The sequence below is a fragment of the Urocampus carinirostris genome, chromosome 3 (assembly GCF_059441175.1).
Source record: "Urocampus carinirostris isolate Australia breed hairy pipefish chromosome 3, RoL_Ucar_1.0, whole genome shotgun sequence".
Taxonomy (NCBI): domain Eukaryota; kingdom Metazoa; phylum Chordata; class Actinopteri; order Syngnathiformes; family Syngnathidae; genus Urocampus; species Urocampus carinirostris.
The window spans coordinates 11,911,776-11,923,446 of record NC_142351.1 but is presented as its reverse complement, the minus strand read 5'-3'; the positions used below and the strand labels follow the sequence as shown (position 1 = coordinate 11,923,446).

At 42.1% G+C, this 11,671-nt stretch overlaps 1 pseudogene; it reads right to left on the bottom strand.

Moving 5' to 3' along the window:
* Positions 1-10,929: 10,929 nt before the first annotated feature.
* LOC148368695 (U2 spliceosomal RNA) lies at positions 10,930-11,046 on the bottom strand (annotated as a pseudogene).
* Between the last annotated feature and the right edge of the window lie 625 nt (positions 11,047-11,671).

The window sequence follows — 11,671 nt, the reverse complement described above, 5'->3', positions numbered from 1 at the left end:
GAATTACAATGCAGAAGTAGAGATTTGTGAAACCAAAATGTTGTCCTTTATCAGTGCGATGTCACAAGAAAAGGCAGGCGGCGAGGCAATCCAGTCCAGAGCACCAGAGGCAAACAAGAATTACCAAATAGACAGGCGAAAGGTTCGGGCCTCCAGTGAGTCAAAGCAGCAAAGTCAACAGTCCAAAACTCCATCATGCAGTTTTTGTAGTCCGTGAGGTCAGGCAGTGGTTTGGTATATTGGGTAGACAGAAGTGCTGTAACAAGGGTGCTTGAAACGTGACAAGAAAAACAACAATCTACAAATTAACCAAGGCAACAGAATACGTAAAAAGGAAATAGGATGAGTCGTGATAGGAGGAAAAACTGCGGTAAAATCAAAACACGCGATAATAGAAAGTGAGTCGCAAAATTTCTCAGGCAGCAAAAAGAGATGTATCTCAGCTTAAAATAGCTGCAAACGTGGTACCTTGGAATAAGATGTGTTTTATTTTGCTATTCAAAGAACCCATCAGAATGCTGCTGCGGCAGAAGATGGTCTCTGTTGGCCCAAATAGCACTGGGTGTTTGTACTACTATTATTGTTTTGTTTGGTTGCAACCCATGTAAAAATAACACAAGGTATTCAAGCAGTTATATAAACTCATGGAGCCAAGACTTTTCAAGTATTTGTGTCTTCTGGTGAGGAGCTCCGAAAAGTCAAATTTTGTATTTCGGTAGAATAATTAGTCAAGGTCATCAAACGAGTTTTATAGTTTTATTCAAATAAGCCAAAATTGTTTCAATACAAAAATGAAAAAAATACTTGTCAATGCCGCCCGGAAAAAAAGAAATGAATCATTCTGTGGACCTTTAGATATTTTTAATAAGTACAGTGTTGACAGGTTTTCATTAAAAGTTGTTCCGTGACCTTTATGGCCCCTAAATCAGGTTATGTGGAATGTGGAATCTAACGGTCCTTGTTTCACAAATCTAAACGATGTTCCACACTCTGAAACACACTCGGGTACCTTCAACAATGTCAACTCTTCACTAAATTTCCCTTTGTTGTCACCAGATAAAAAGTCTGTGTTTCCATGCCAACAGTATTGCCAAAGTGAGAATGGTAAAAGGTAAATCATCTGCATGTATACAGCGCTTTTCAAGTCATTGAAGACCCCCCAAAGCGATTTACAATGTCACACTTTGCCATTCACACACACACACACACACACACACTCACCACCGATAGCGGCAAAAGCAACATGCTTAATGGGGGCATTAGGGGTTCAGTGTCATCTAAAGTTGAAATGCTTCATAAGCTACAGAAAGAGTGTGTGTCATGATTACTGATATGATGCACCTGTGCTCGCCCCTTTAGCGCCAACTGTCTCGGACTCTGATTGGCTCCCGGTCCTTATTTAAACCCACTCCTTTCTGTCACCTGTTGTCAGTCCATCTGCGAACCTCAGTTTACACTAGGCAAGCCTTTTTTGACCCTGACTCCCCCCTGTTTTTGCTCCCGTCTGTTTCCCGGCTTCGACTCATTTATGATCCTGGCTTACGACTCGTTTCCGACCCCGACCACGTTTTTGCTCTCCTGTCCGGGCTACTAACACGTTTTTTTCATTCCCGCCACCGCCCGCCATGGAAGTCCATCTTCTGCGTTAAGAGCGACCTGCTACCCGCGCCCAGCAATCACCGGATTGTGGGTGCAAACCTTTCCTTTCTTCCAATGAAACTGAGGGAAACGTAACGCAAGTGGGTCCTGTCTCCGTTCTGGTCTTGACAGTGTCTCTTTACACTTCATACTAGCAACATCCCCATCCAGTCTTCATTTAATGTGGTATGGATTTGTAATGAAAAAGGAAACGAAAACACAGGAAACTAAACAATTTATGCAAAATATGTGCATTATGGTAAAAGTAGATGAGTCCTAAACCTGTAAGAGTATTGATGTCCCTCTTCTTCTTCCCTTTCTGCTTCTGAACACGCTCTATGATTTTGTGTTCAGACTCAGAGAAGGCTTTCACAAAGTCTTTTCACTCATAAGGCAGAAGTAGCGTGACTAAGACGCGCGAGCTGATGGGAGCCGACATGTTCATCCTGTGAACTTACTAAAGGATAATGAAACTGGTTATCTGCATCTCAAAAGTGTGCTTGTTAATTCAGCACGTTAGCCTGAGGCAAAAACAATCAGAGGGGTTTGTTTGCTGACTCGGACTCACCCTGTCACAAACTAGAAACGGAGACGGGACCCAATAGCACTTGTTTTTATTGATAAGAGGGAGAGAAAGGCTTGCTTCCACAATCCGCGGATCAACGAACACGGGTAGCAGGTGGCGGGAATGCGGAGGTGGCACTACCGTGTCTGGCGAGGAGGATCGGAGACAGGCAAGTCGTTGGCCGAGGCTGGAGATCAAAGGCGGTGTCGAGTTCATAAGCGAGGTCGGTAGCAGGAGGGAGGTAGGTAACGGGGCAAAACAGGTCAGGTAACAGGCAGACAGAACGGGGCGTAGTCAGGTCCGGAAACAGGTTGTCAACAAAGATCAGGCAGAAAAAGCAGGACAGGAACAGAGTCGGAGTCGGACGAAAAAGGCTTACTGAGCTGAAGGAAACAGTTCGCGAACGATCTGACGGCTTCCTCTTGCTGTCCAGGCTGTTGGTGCCAATCAAGCTGTCGCAGGTGCTCTCAATCGGCAATCATGACACACCCTCCTATTTCTCATTATTTTTCTGTGCCAAACTCAGGACAAATACTAGCTGGAAACAAAACTTTCAGACTTGCATAGTGGATGTCAATCAACGTCCTGAGAAATGTATCAACCTTTTGCATTACACAATTGCTGAGTGAAAAGTATCCCCAGTGTGCGGTAACAATCATGCCATACCAATGGTTAGGAGTCCACCCAAACCATAGCCACTTACAAAGTACAATCAAACAACATCAACAGGATGATAAAGATCTTACAATGTTGATAGACTGAAACAGGTCTGGAGACAATAGAGTAATCGCATCAAATGAACAAATTAATTTATTGAAAGACTAAATAGTTTAATTAAATTTCTATGTGACATTTATAGGATAGGGGGCAGCACGGCGGCGCAGTGATTAGCGCGTGTGCAGCACAGTGCTGAGGTCATGAGATCAAACCTCCTGTTTCGAGTTTGCATGTTCTCCCTGTGCTTGTGTGGGTTTCCTCCCCCTTTCCAAAAACATGCGTGTCAGGTTAATTCGCCGATCCAAAGGTACCCTAGGTGTGGATGAGCGAGTGAGTTGTCTGTCCCTGGGTGCCCTGCGACTGGCTGGCAACCAGTTCAGGGTGTCCCCTGCCCACTGCCCGAAGATAGCTGGGATGGGCTCCAGCACACCCCCCGACCCTACTGAGGATAAGCGGTGCAGATAATGGATGGATATATAGGATAAGGTTCTATTGAATTCACCCATCCATAATTATTCATAAAGGCAGAGGTCAATTTCTCAGAGTAACAGATATGAAGGCATTGCAGCATGCGTGTGTCATTCCATTTTGAGGCTGTTGTTTGGACCTGTTTCCATTTTCATGATGTCAATGCCCTTTTTTCTTTTGTTACTTCATTTGGAATTGTACGCCTTTTTGCATTTCCTTCTGCTTGAAGGTGGGTCGCATCGTTAAATAACATCTCTGTAAAATATGTGTTAAACAATGCCCAAATAAGTCCAAAGAGCCTATATGTTTTTTATTCCCAATGCAACTGCTTTTATCTTACTTTTAGCAAAGCTGTTTGGTGTAGAACAAAAGAGGTATCAGGAGACCAGAACAGACCAGGAAACCCCAGAGCATTCGTTTCAGTTCTTTATTTAAGGAAGTGTTCAGGGCTTGAGGGAGACGTGATGGCCGTCAGACGTCAGTAGCAGAGCCGGAGAGATAGCTTCGGATCAAGTGGCCAATCGGAGTGCGGAAGTCAGGCAGGTCGAGTTTACCGGGGCTGGAGAGGAGATCGAAGCGTGGGACGGAAACAGGTCGGATCGGAGGCAGGCAGAAACAGGTAAGCAGAGTTCTTTGATGAACGGGAAATCAGGAGAGTCACACAGAGTTGCAAATGTACACTCTGACAAGGAGGTCTGGGCGCAGCGCGCTTGAGAGCGAAGTGCCAGCCAATCAGAAGGCGCCCACATGATTGCTCCAGGTGATCAGAGTTAGTAATCATGACAGGAGGTATAGGGGGACACAGGGGTGATGGAGGGAGACTATTTTTAGGGAGGTGTCCATTGGTTATAATATGGCATATGATTCATCATCATCTTTACATTTGTAAGGTATTTTGAAACATTAACTACTAGAAAATAACAAAAAGTTAGCTAATTGAGGTAACATTGGCAGTTGTGTAAAGTTTAGCAGTTTGCTCGCTACCATCAACTGAATGTCGAAGGAGTAGAAACAAAACAAGATTTCCTCAATATCGGTTGCTTTAAGCATTACATAAAAACATGTATACAAGCAATGCAGTTACCCTTGCATTATTAATTTTGGCGCACACACCAACGACACAAAATAACAAAAAAAATAAAGTATTTTCACTACAAGAATTGCAAGTACTGTACCTTGTTTTTTCGGAGGAGATATCCATTACATCCTCCTATTTAATTCCAATTTGCCTTGCAACTCAGTATAAATCCTGCTAGTTGTCCCAACGTATCCACGATTTCCCAATTTTTTTGAGAAAATGAAAGGTTGCTGTTCTTTTGCTCATGATACAGAACATGCAAATTGGAATTTTGCCTACTCAGCCTGAACTAAGGAATTATGCCTCAGTCGCTTGAAGGAGTTAATGAAGCACAATTTCAATTAAGAGCAATGTCATTGCTACCAGTGCAGTATTTTTTTTTGCTCAGTGAAAAATGCATTTAAAAAACTCTTTGAACAAGCACAACTAAAAGAGATGAAGGACTTCTTTTAATTCAAGATAATCTTGTACATCGCTAGTGAAATACGTAAGTTTAGAAGATACCAATGATAAAGAGAGAAGACAACTATGGATTTTAAACTTGCAAGGAGAACAGGGGAGCGAGTTTTTAGAGAAGAAATTCCAACCTGTTCTAAAGGCCCTCCCCTGAGCCCTTGCTTTTATTGAAATCTCCTAGGTTACAAAGAAAATCCGCCCAAAAGGGTGTAGATATCAAAGAACAGAAACATGATTGACCGATAGTGACAATGATGTAATCAGTTTACAATAGTCAAAACAACAAACAGCAGTGCACAATAATAATCAATATTGGCAAAACTGGCATCCTCTGCAAAGTCCTTTGCAGGTGTCCAATATTAAAAACATAGTACACATATCACACAACTACTGAATTTCTGATTTATGCGTTTAAAACATACATTTTGAAATACAATATTTTTTGATATAGGTGCAATAAAAGTGTGGTTATTTCAAATATTTATTTATTTCCCAAGTTACTTATTCTGACTAGGGTCGCGGGGGTACTGTAGCCCATCCCAGCTAACATCGGGCAGTGGGCAGGAGACACCCTGGACTGGTTGCCAGCCAATCACAGGGCACACAGCGACATAATACCACTCACACGCATTCATTCTAAGGGAAAATTTGGAGTAACCATTCAACCTGCCACGCAATTGGAAAACTATGAGGAAAGTGGAAAGAAAACCTAAGAAAACCCACGCAGGCACGGAAAGGACAATTGCTGGAACTGAAACCGGGACCTTCAAACTTTGAGGCTGATGTGCACGGCAGTCATCCAACATGCCACCCCTATTTCAATTACAAATAACAAAATTACGCTTAAAAAGGATGGTGCAATCAAGGTTGCCTTCTTGGCATTATTTGGTTTTGGTTCAACCAAATAAAATGCAGGTAAGGTGAGTGATGGTCTCAGACAGGATTCAGAACTAATCTGTACCTCTACCAGGCAGCTTTGCATAACATGACATTAGTTTGACACCACTGGTTTAAGACATTACGTTAATATGTACTTCCCATACAAACACAGATCAAGACAAAATAATGCATTTCATATATTAGCTAATTTTACTACACAGCTTGTCTTATACACAATCACACAAGTACAACACTTAGTTAATCAAGACCACAGTTGAAGCGGCTGACACAGATTATTCTTTTCCCGTGGCACATCATGGAGACTCATTTAGGATATAAAGCTGCAGGATATTGTCTTTTCTATTAGATTGCATTCAAACATCCAATTATTAAATACACTGCTGTTGTTTCATAGTTGTCATTAAAATGTGTTTTGTTTATTATCACCCTCCAGCTGTTGACAGCGGTCTTTGGTACTGCCAGGAAAAGCCCGAGCTGACAAAACGCATGGTGGCATATCCCGCTCGTCAAGGGCTGTGTGTGAATAAGTGATGAGAAGAGAAAAGGAAACATGCTTAATATGCATGAAGGTACAAGTAGTTGAATATCTCCTGGCATCACCTCCATGTGATGTAATTGGCTGCATGTTTCATAAGGTCGGTGCCTAACTGAAGCTCGTTGGCTTTGTCAGCTTTCCGCAAGTAAAGCGAACTTTAAAAGCTAAATGCACCCTTCGCTATGCCCCATTATGTTTGCCACTTTTTAAATTGATATTCTGTTCTCTTCTCCCAGATAAACAAGGAACGGTTTTGTCACTTCTATCCATGCTGGAGATAAGTGGGTTTGAGCTAAGGGATTATTTTGTGCACTTGCGAGATTTTATCCTTCAAAGAAGAAACAGTAAGTCATAAACTAAATGGGAGATCAAAAAATGTGTTTTAGATAGGAGGATAGAGAGCCAGGAAACTGGAGAAATAAATCATTGGGACTTGGGAGTTTGGGTGAAATGGGGGAAAATGCTCAGATTAAGTGTTGGGCACATTACTGGGGAAAAAAAGTAGTTAGTTGAAATTACTGGTTACATACAGTAAAACTCGGTTTATCAGGATTCAATCCTATCAATCTACCATGGTCATATCCCTCGACAGGGGTGACTGACAGCAAGACAAACACATACAAAAACAAAGAAAATAAAAAAGGGAAAAATTAGCAAAATCATACACAAAAAAGTTTGAACCATGGCCAACCCAAATGCCCAAAAACCCAATCAAGTTAAGCACCCAAGTTGGTCATGCTTTCATCCCTCCAGATGAAACCGGACACACGAAAGCGGCCGTGTCACTCTGGTCAGGATGACACAACACACTCTTCTGTTCAACAGCAGGGCCCAACAGCTTTGACTGGTTTACCCCTGCCGCATCCTACGGGTGCCCTGCCCGTCCCTTAGAACACGTCTAAACATCCCACTATCCTTTTACAACACCTCTCCACTCATTCCTATCACCAAGATGAGCTCTAGCTTCCACTATATTTAGACCTCTTTCCTGCAGTGCACTCAGAACACTATCCATCGACGTCAATCGCGGCCTTCCTCTTGGTCTCCTTCTATTTACTTCTGCTCTATAGATCCTCTTCAACATTCGCTCCTCATCCACCCTCTCCATGTGTCCAAACCAACCGAGTACTCTCTTATCCACACGCTTGCTCAGTTCTACAACTACTCTAGTTATGTCTCTCACAATTTCATTTCTCAATCTATCCAATCTCGTCACTCCTAACATACTCCTCAAACACTTCATCTCAAAAACATTCAGGGTTCAAATGGATCGGGAAAATTATCCGGATTATCCAAATATCTGGACAATAAACTGGACCGTTTAACAACTGGAAGTGCCATCGAACCGCGAGATGACGAACTGCTGCGCTAAAATTCTGACGAAGACATGGTTAATCTTATCTATCACGGCTGACGTTCAAAGAAACTATGCGGGTCAGATGTATCGACATTTCGTTCTGTATACACGTGTATACGAATGACAATAAAGTAAATCTGTATCTGAAACTGAATTAGCCGATGTCTGGTAATCTCAGAACCCTTGACCTCAAAATGATGTATATTATAAATAACACGAAAAACTCATCATTGAACATGAATTCATGCATTTATATTCACACAGATGAAATGAGAATTGTAGAGTGTAAGAACGGAAGTCTAAGGCGAGGTAAATAATGTCGGCGCGAATGGGAGCTTTATTGACATAGCTTTTCAAAACCGGGCACAAAAACGATGGGACGTTGCTATCCCTCTAACCGGAAGAAGGGACAGCATAACTTCCTAACCTGTCCCACTGGAACTGTCTACTCAACAACAGTGTTCCGTGGGGGGATTATGTAAACCCACTACAGAATACTCATGAAACATACATACCTTCTTTTTCAGAAATTCTTTCAATGTTTGAGGTTTCATGTGAAAATAAGCCACCATATGTTTCTTCTTCATATCAGTGCGGTTGTTACTGAGTTGTATGATCTTTCATTTTTCTTCTAATGTCCGGTCCTCTCGACTCCTCTTCTTCACTAACGCCATGATGTGATACTCTAGCGTAATCTCCTTCAGTGTCTTTTTGCACGAATAGATCACAACTTGAATCGAAGCACAATGAGATAGAGTCAGTCAGTGATAACTGGGAACATGTCCCAGGAAGACAAACAGAGAAATTTGTTTGTCTATGGACAAAAGGATGGCATACACTTTCAGGGAAAGTTACGTCATCCAGCCCCTTCTAGGAAGAAGACGTCAAAGATGGCATGTCCACTTGGAATACAACTCCGGAATAGATATGGCAAAATGCATAGGAATGGATCGAAATGATTACGATTTTGATCCGGAACAGCCGAAGATCCGGATCATAAAATCCGGAGTATGAATAGATTTTTCTGAGGGTGTTCATTAGCTATAATCCAGACTAAACTTTTTATCCAGATATCGCGAAGATCCGGATAAACCAAATTTGGATTATTCTAGTTTTACTGTACTTTGAAAAATAATTCCTTTAACCCCCAGATTACTGACACCAAAAGTAGCGCGTTACTCGGCAAGTAACTTTGTAGTTACTGTCATGATTACCGATGTGAATCATCTGTGCCCGCTCATTTGGCGCCAACTGCCTCCCAAACAGTATTTGTACCCAGTCCTGTCTGTCCCCTTTTGTTAGTCCGTCTGCGAACCTCAGTGTATACTAGGCAAGCCTTTTTCGACCCTGTCTCCCACCTGTCCCGTGTTTGCTCCCGTCTTTCTTCGGCTATGACCCCTTTTGATCCTGACCAAGTCTGCCCTCCTGTACCGACTTACAACCCGATTTTGATCCCGACCACGTCTGCTCTCCCTATAACTTAAGACCTGTTTCTGACCCCGACCACGTTTTTGCTCACCTGTCCCGGCTATCAACCTGTTTTTCCGGCCTTGACACCGCCATTGCTTGCTACAGAAGATCCACTTCCGTGTTCGGATCACAATCCGAGTACGAGAGCGACTTACTTCCCGCGCCTGGTGAACACCAGATCGTGGGCGCAGCCTTTCCTCTTTCCTTTAATAAAACTTGTGAGAAACGTAACACAATCGGGTCTTGTTTCCGTTCTGGTCGTGACGGTTACAAATGACTGTATTTACCCGCCTTGCAGCAGACCCCTTAAAACTGCTTAAAAATAGCTCCATAATAAAGAAAATTGACCAACCTAGGGAAGCGGTGAACCATTTATGTTTCTTGGCTTGGTCAATCTTAAGATCTTGCAAATGAACACTTAGCCTCATGTCTCTGGGCTTCAAACCACTCGAAGAATTCCTTCTCAATGTCTAGGTACTGTCCAAGACGTTTCTTTTTTCTCCCCAAGGCATGGTGTATTGCAAAAATAATTTGACATGTAAAAAGATCAAAATTCAGCATTCTATTACCGTAATTTTTGTGCTCACGTTTGTTCCTGTATAAGCCCCACCCCATTCCAACACACTGCCTACCACTCTCTACTGGTGACACACAACACAATCAAATATGCATTTATGAACTGACCCCCGGAGTTCAGTATTTTTTATAGTTGTAAATACAGCCTAGATGCAAGTGTATACAGTAGGGGAATTATCAAAATGATCAGTAGGGAGAAATTCAGTGTTCTCGTGCTCACGTTTACATATAAACACGCCCACACTTCCATCTGAATATGTTCAGCTTTGTGTTGCAGGCGAATTGAGCTTTGTATGTTACATAACGAGCATAGGAGGAAGAGTTAACGATCAGAAGATATTATGTCTAATGAGCTGCTTCTAATAAGTAGAGGAGTAACGCACCATGTTGTTGAGTTGAGTTACAACATTTCATTAAGAATGCATTACGGTACTGGTTACTGAGAAAGTACCGTAAATTCCGGACTATACGGCGCACCTGATTGTAAGCCGCATCCACTACTTTTTAGGTGATTTGCCACTTTTATACTTACACAAGCCTCATCCATGTATTAGCCGCGTGCGCCCGCATTAAGACTTGCGACACAATCAAAGGTTTGACCCAGGACAGTCTGTAAGGCCTACTATTATTACTTCATTTTTTGGTTTGAACAAATTTATTGACACTGATAACAGCAAACAAACAATGTGAGGTTTGAACAACCCTTCTCGACAATCTTAACAGCAATCAAGCATATTCACAATTTCGTTATGTCTGGCTTTTTTGGTTTGAACAAATTTATTGACACTAATAACAGAAAACAATACAATCTCAACAGGGGTTTTTTTTTAAGGGTTATTGTTCTATCTTCGTTATTCATTATCCATTATCTGTTATCGGTCAGTTCATAATACGCTACAAAGCCTAGGAGCCAGGACACTTACTCTCAGCCAAAAGGCCAAGCTAAGGTCCTAGCCCTAAAGCCTTGCTGCGATCATTGCGAATGCACCGTTCCCGGAGCGGGGGGGTTTTTGGGGTTTTTAAGGGTTATTGTTCTATCTTCGTTATTCATTATCCATTATCCGTTATCGGTCAGTTCATTATACGCTACAAAGCCTAGGAGCCGGGACACTTACTCTCAGCCAAAAGGCCAAGCTAAGGTCCTAGCCCTAAAGCCATGTTGCGATCATTGCGAATGCACCGTTCCCGGAGGTACTGCAATACCGGGCCGATGCGTGGAGTGGACAGAGCAAGCTCTTATTCCATCTCCGGAATACAAAAATCAAAAGGCCAAGCGGCCAAGTTAAGGTCCTAGCAGGCCAAGCTAAGGACCTGGCATCAAAGATGAGGACGGCTTACCGTGAATTTCATAATTGCGGCAATCAAGCACAAATATGAATCCTGGGACCACAGTTGGCATCAAGAATGGAAAATGATACCCGTAATTAACGTATGATGCAGACTTGTAGAGTCTGAGTCCCGTTGAAAGTAATCCAAGGAAACAAAATGTATATTTCCAAAGTTAAGGGTGGGAAAAATATCTATCCACTATTGTCCGCTGCGACAACAGACAGATCTACCGGTAACTCAGCTTTACCCCATTTCCCATCAGCCCGCGTTTGCCCCGCCCCTTCTTTTTGATTCGTCCGTAGAACACATAACAGAATAAATCTCTAAAATAAATACATTACAAAAATATACAGTTGCAAATACATATTAGATAGATAGATAGATAGATAGATAGATAGATAGATAGATAGATAGATAGATAGATAGATAGATAGATAGATACTTTATTCATCCCCCAAGGGAAATTCACATTTCCAGCAGCATCCCTGAGCTGAGAACAATATTATTATTATTATTATTATACATGTTTACACATAGTTTTCAAAGCTTTAATAATAATAATCTAACTTTCATCCCAAACCG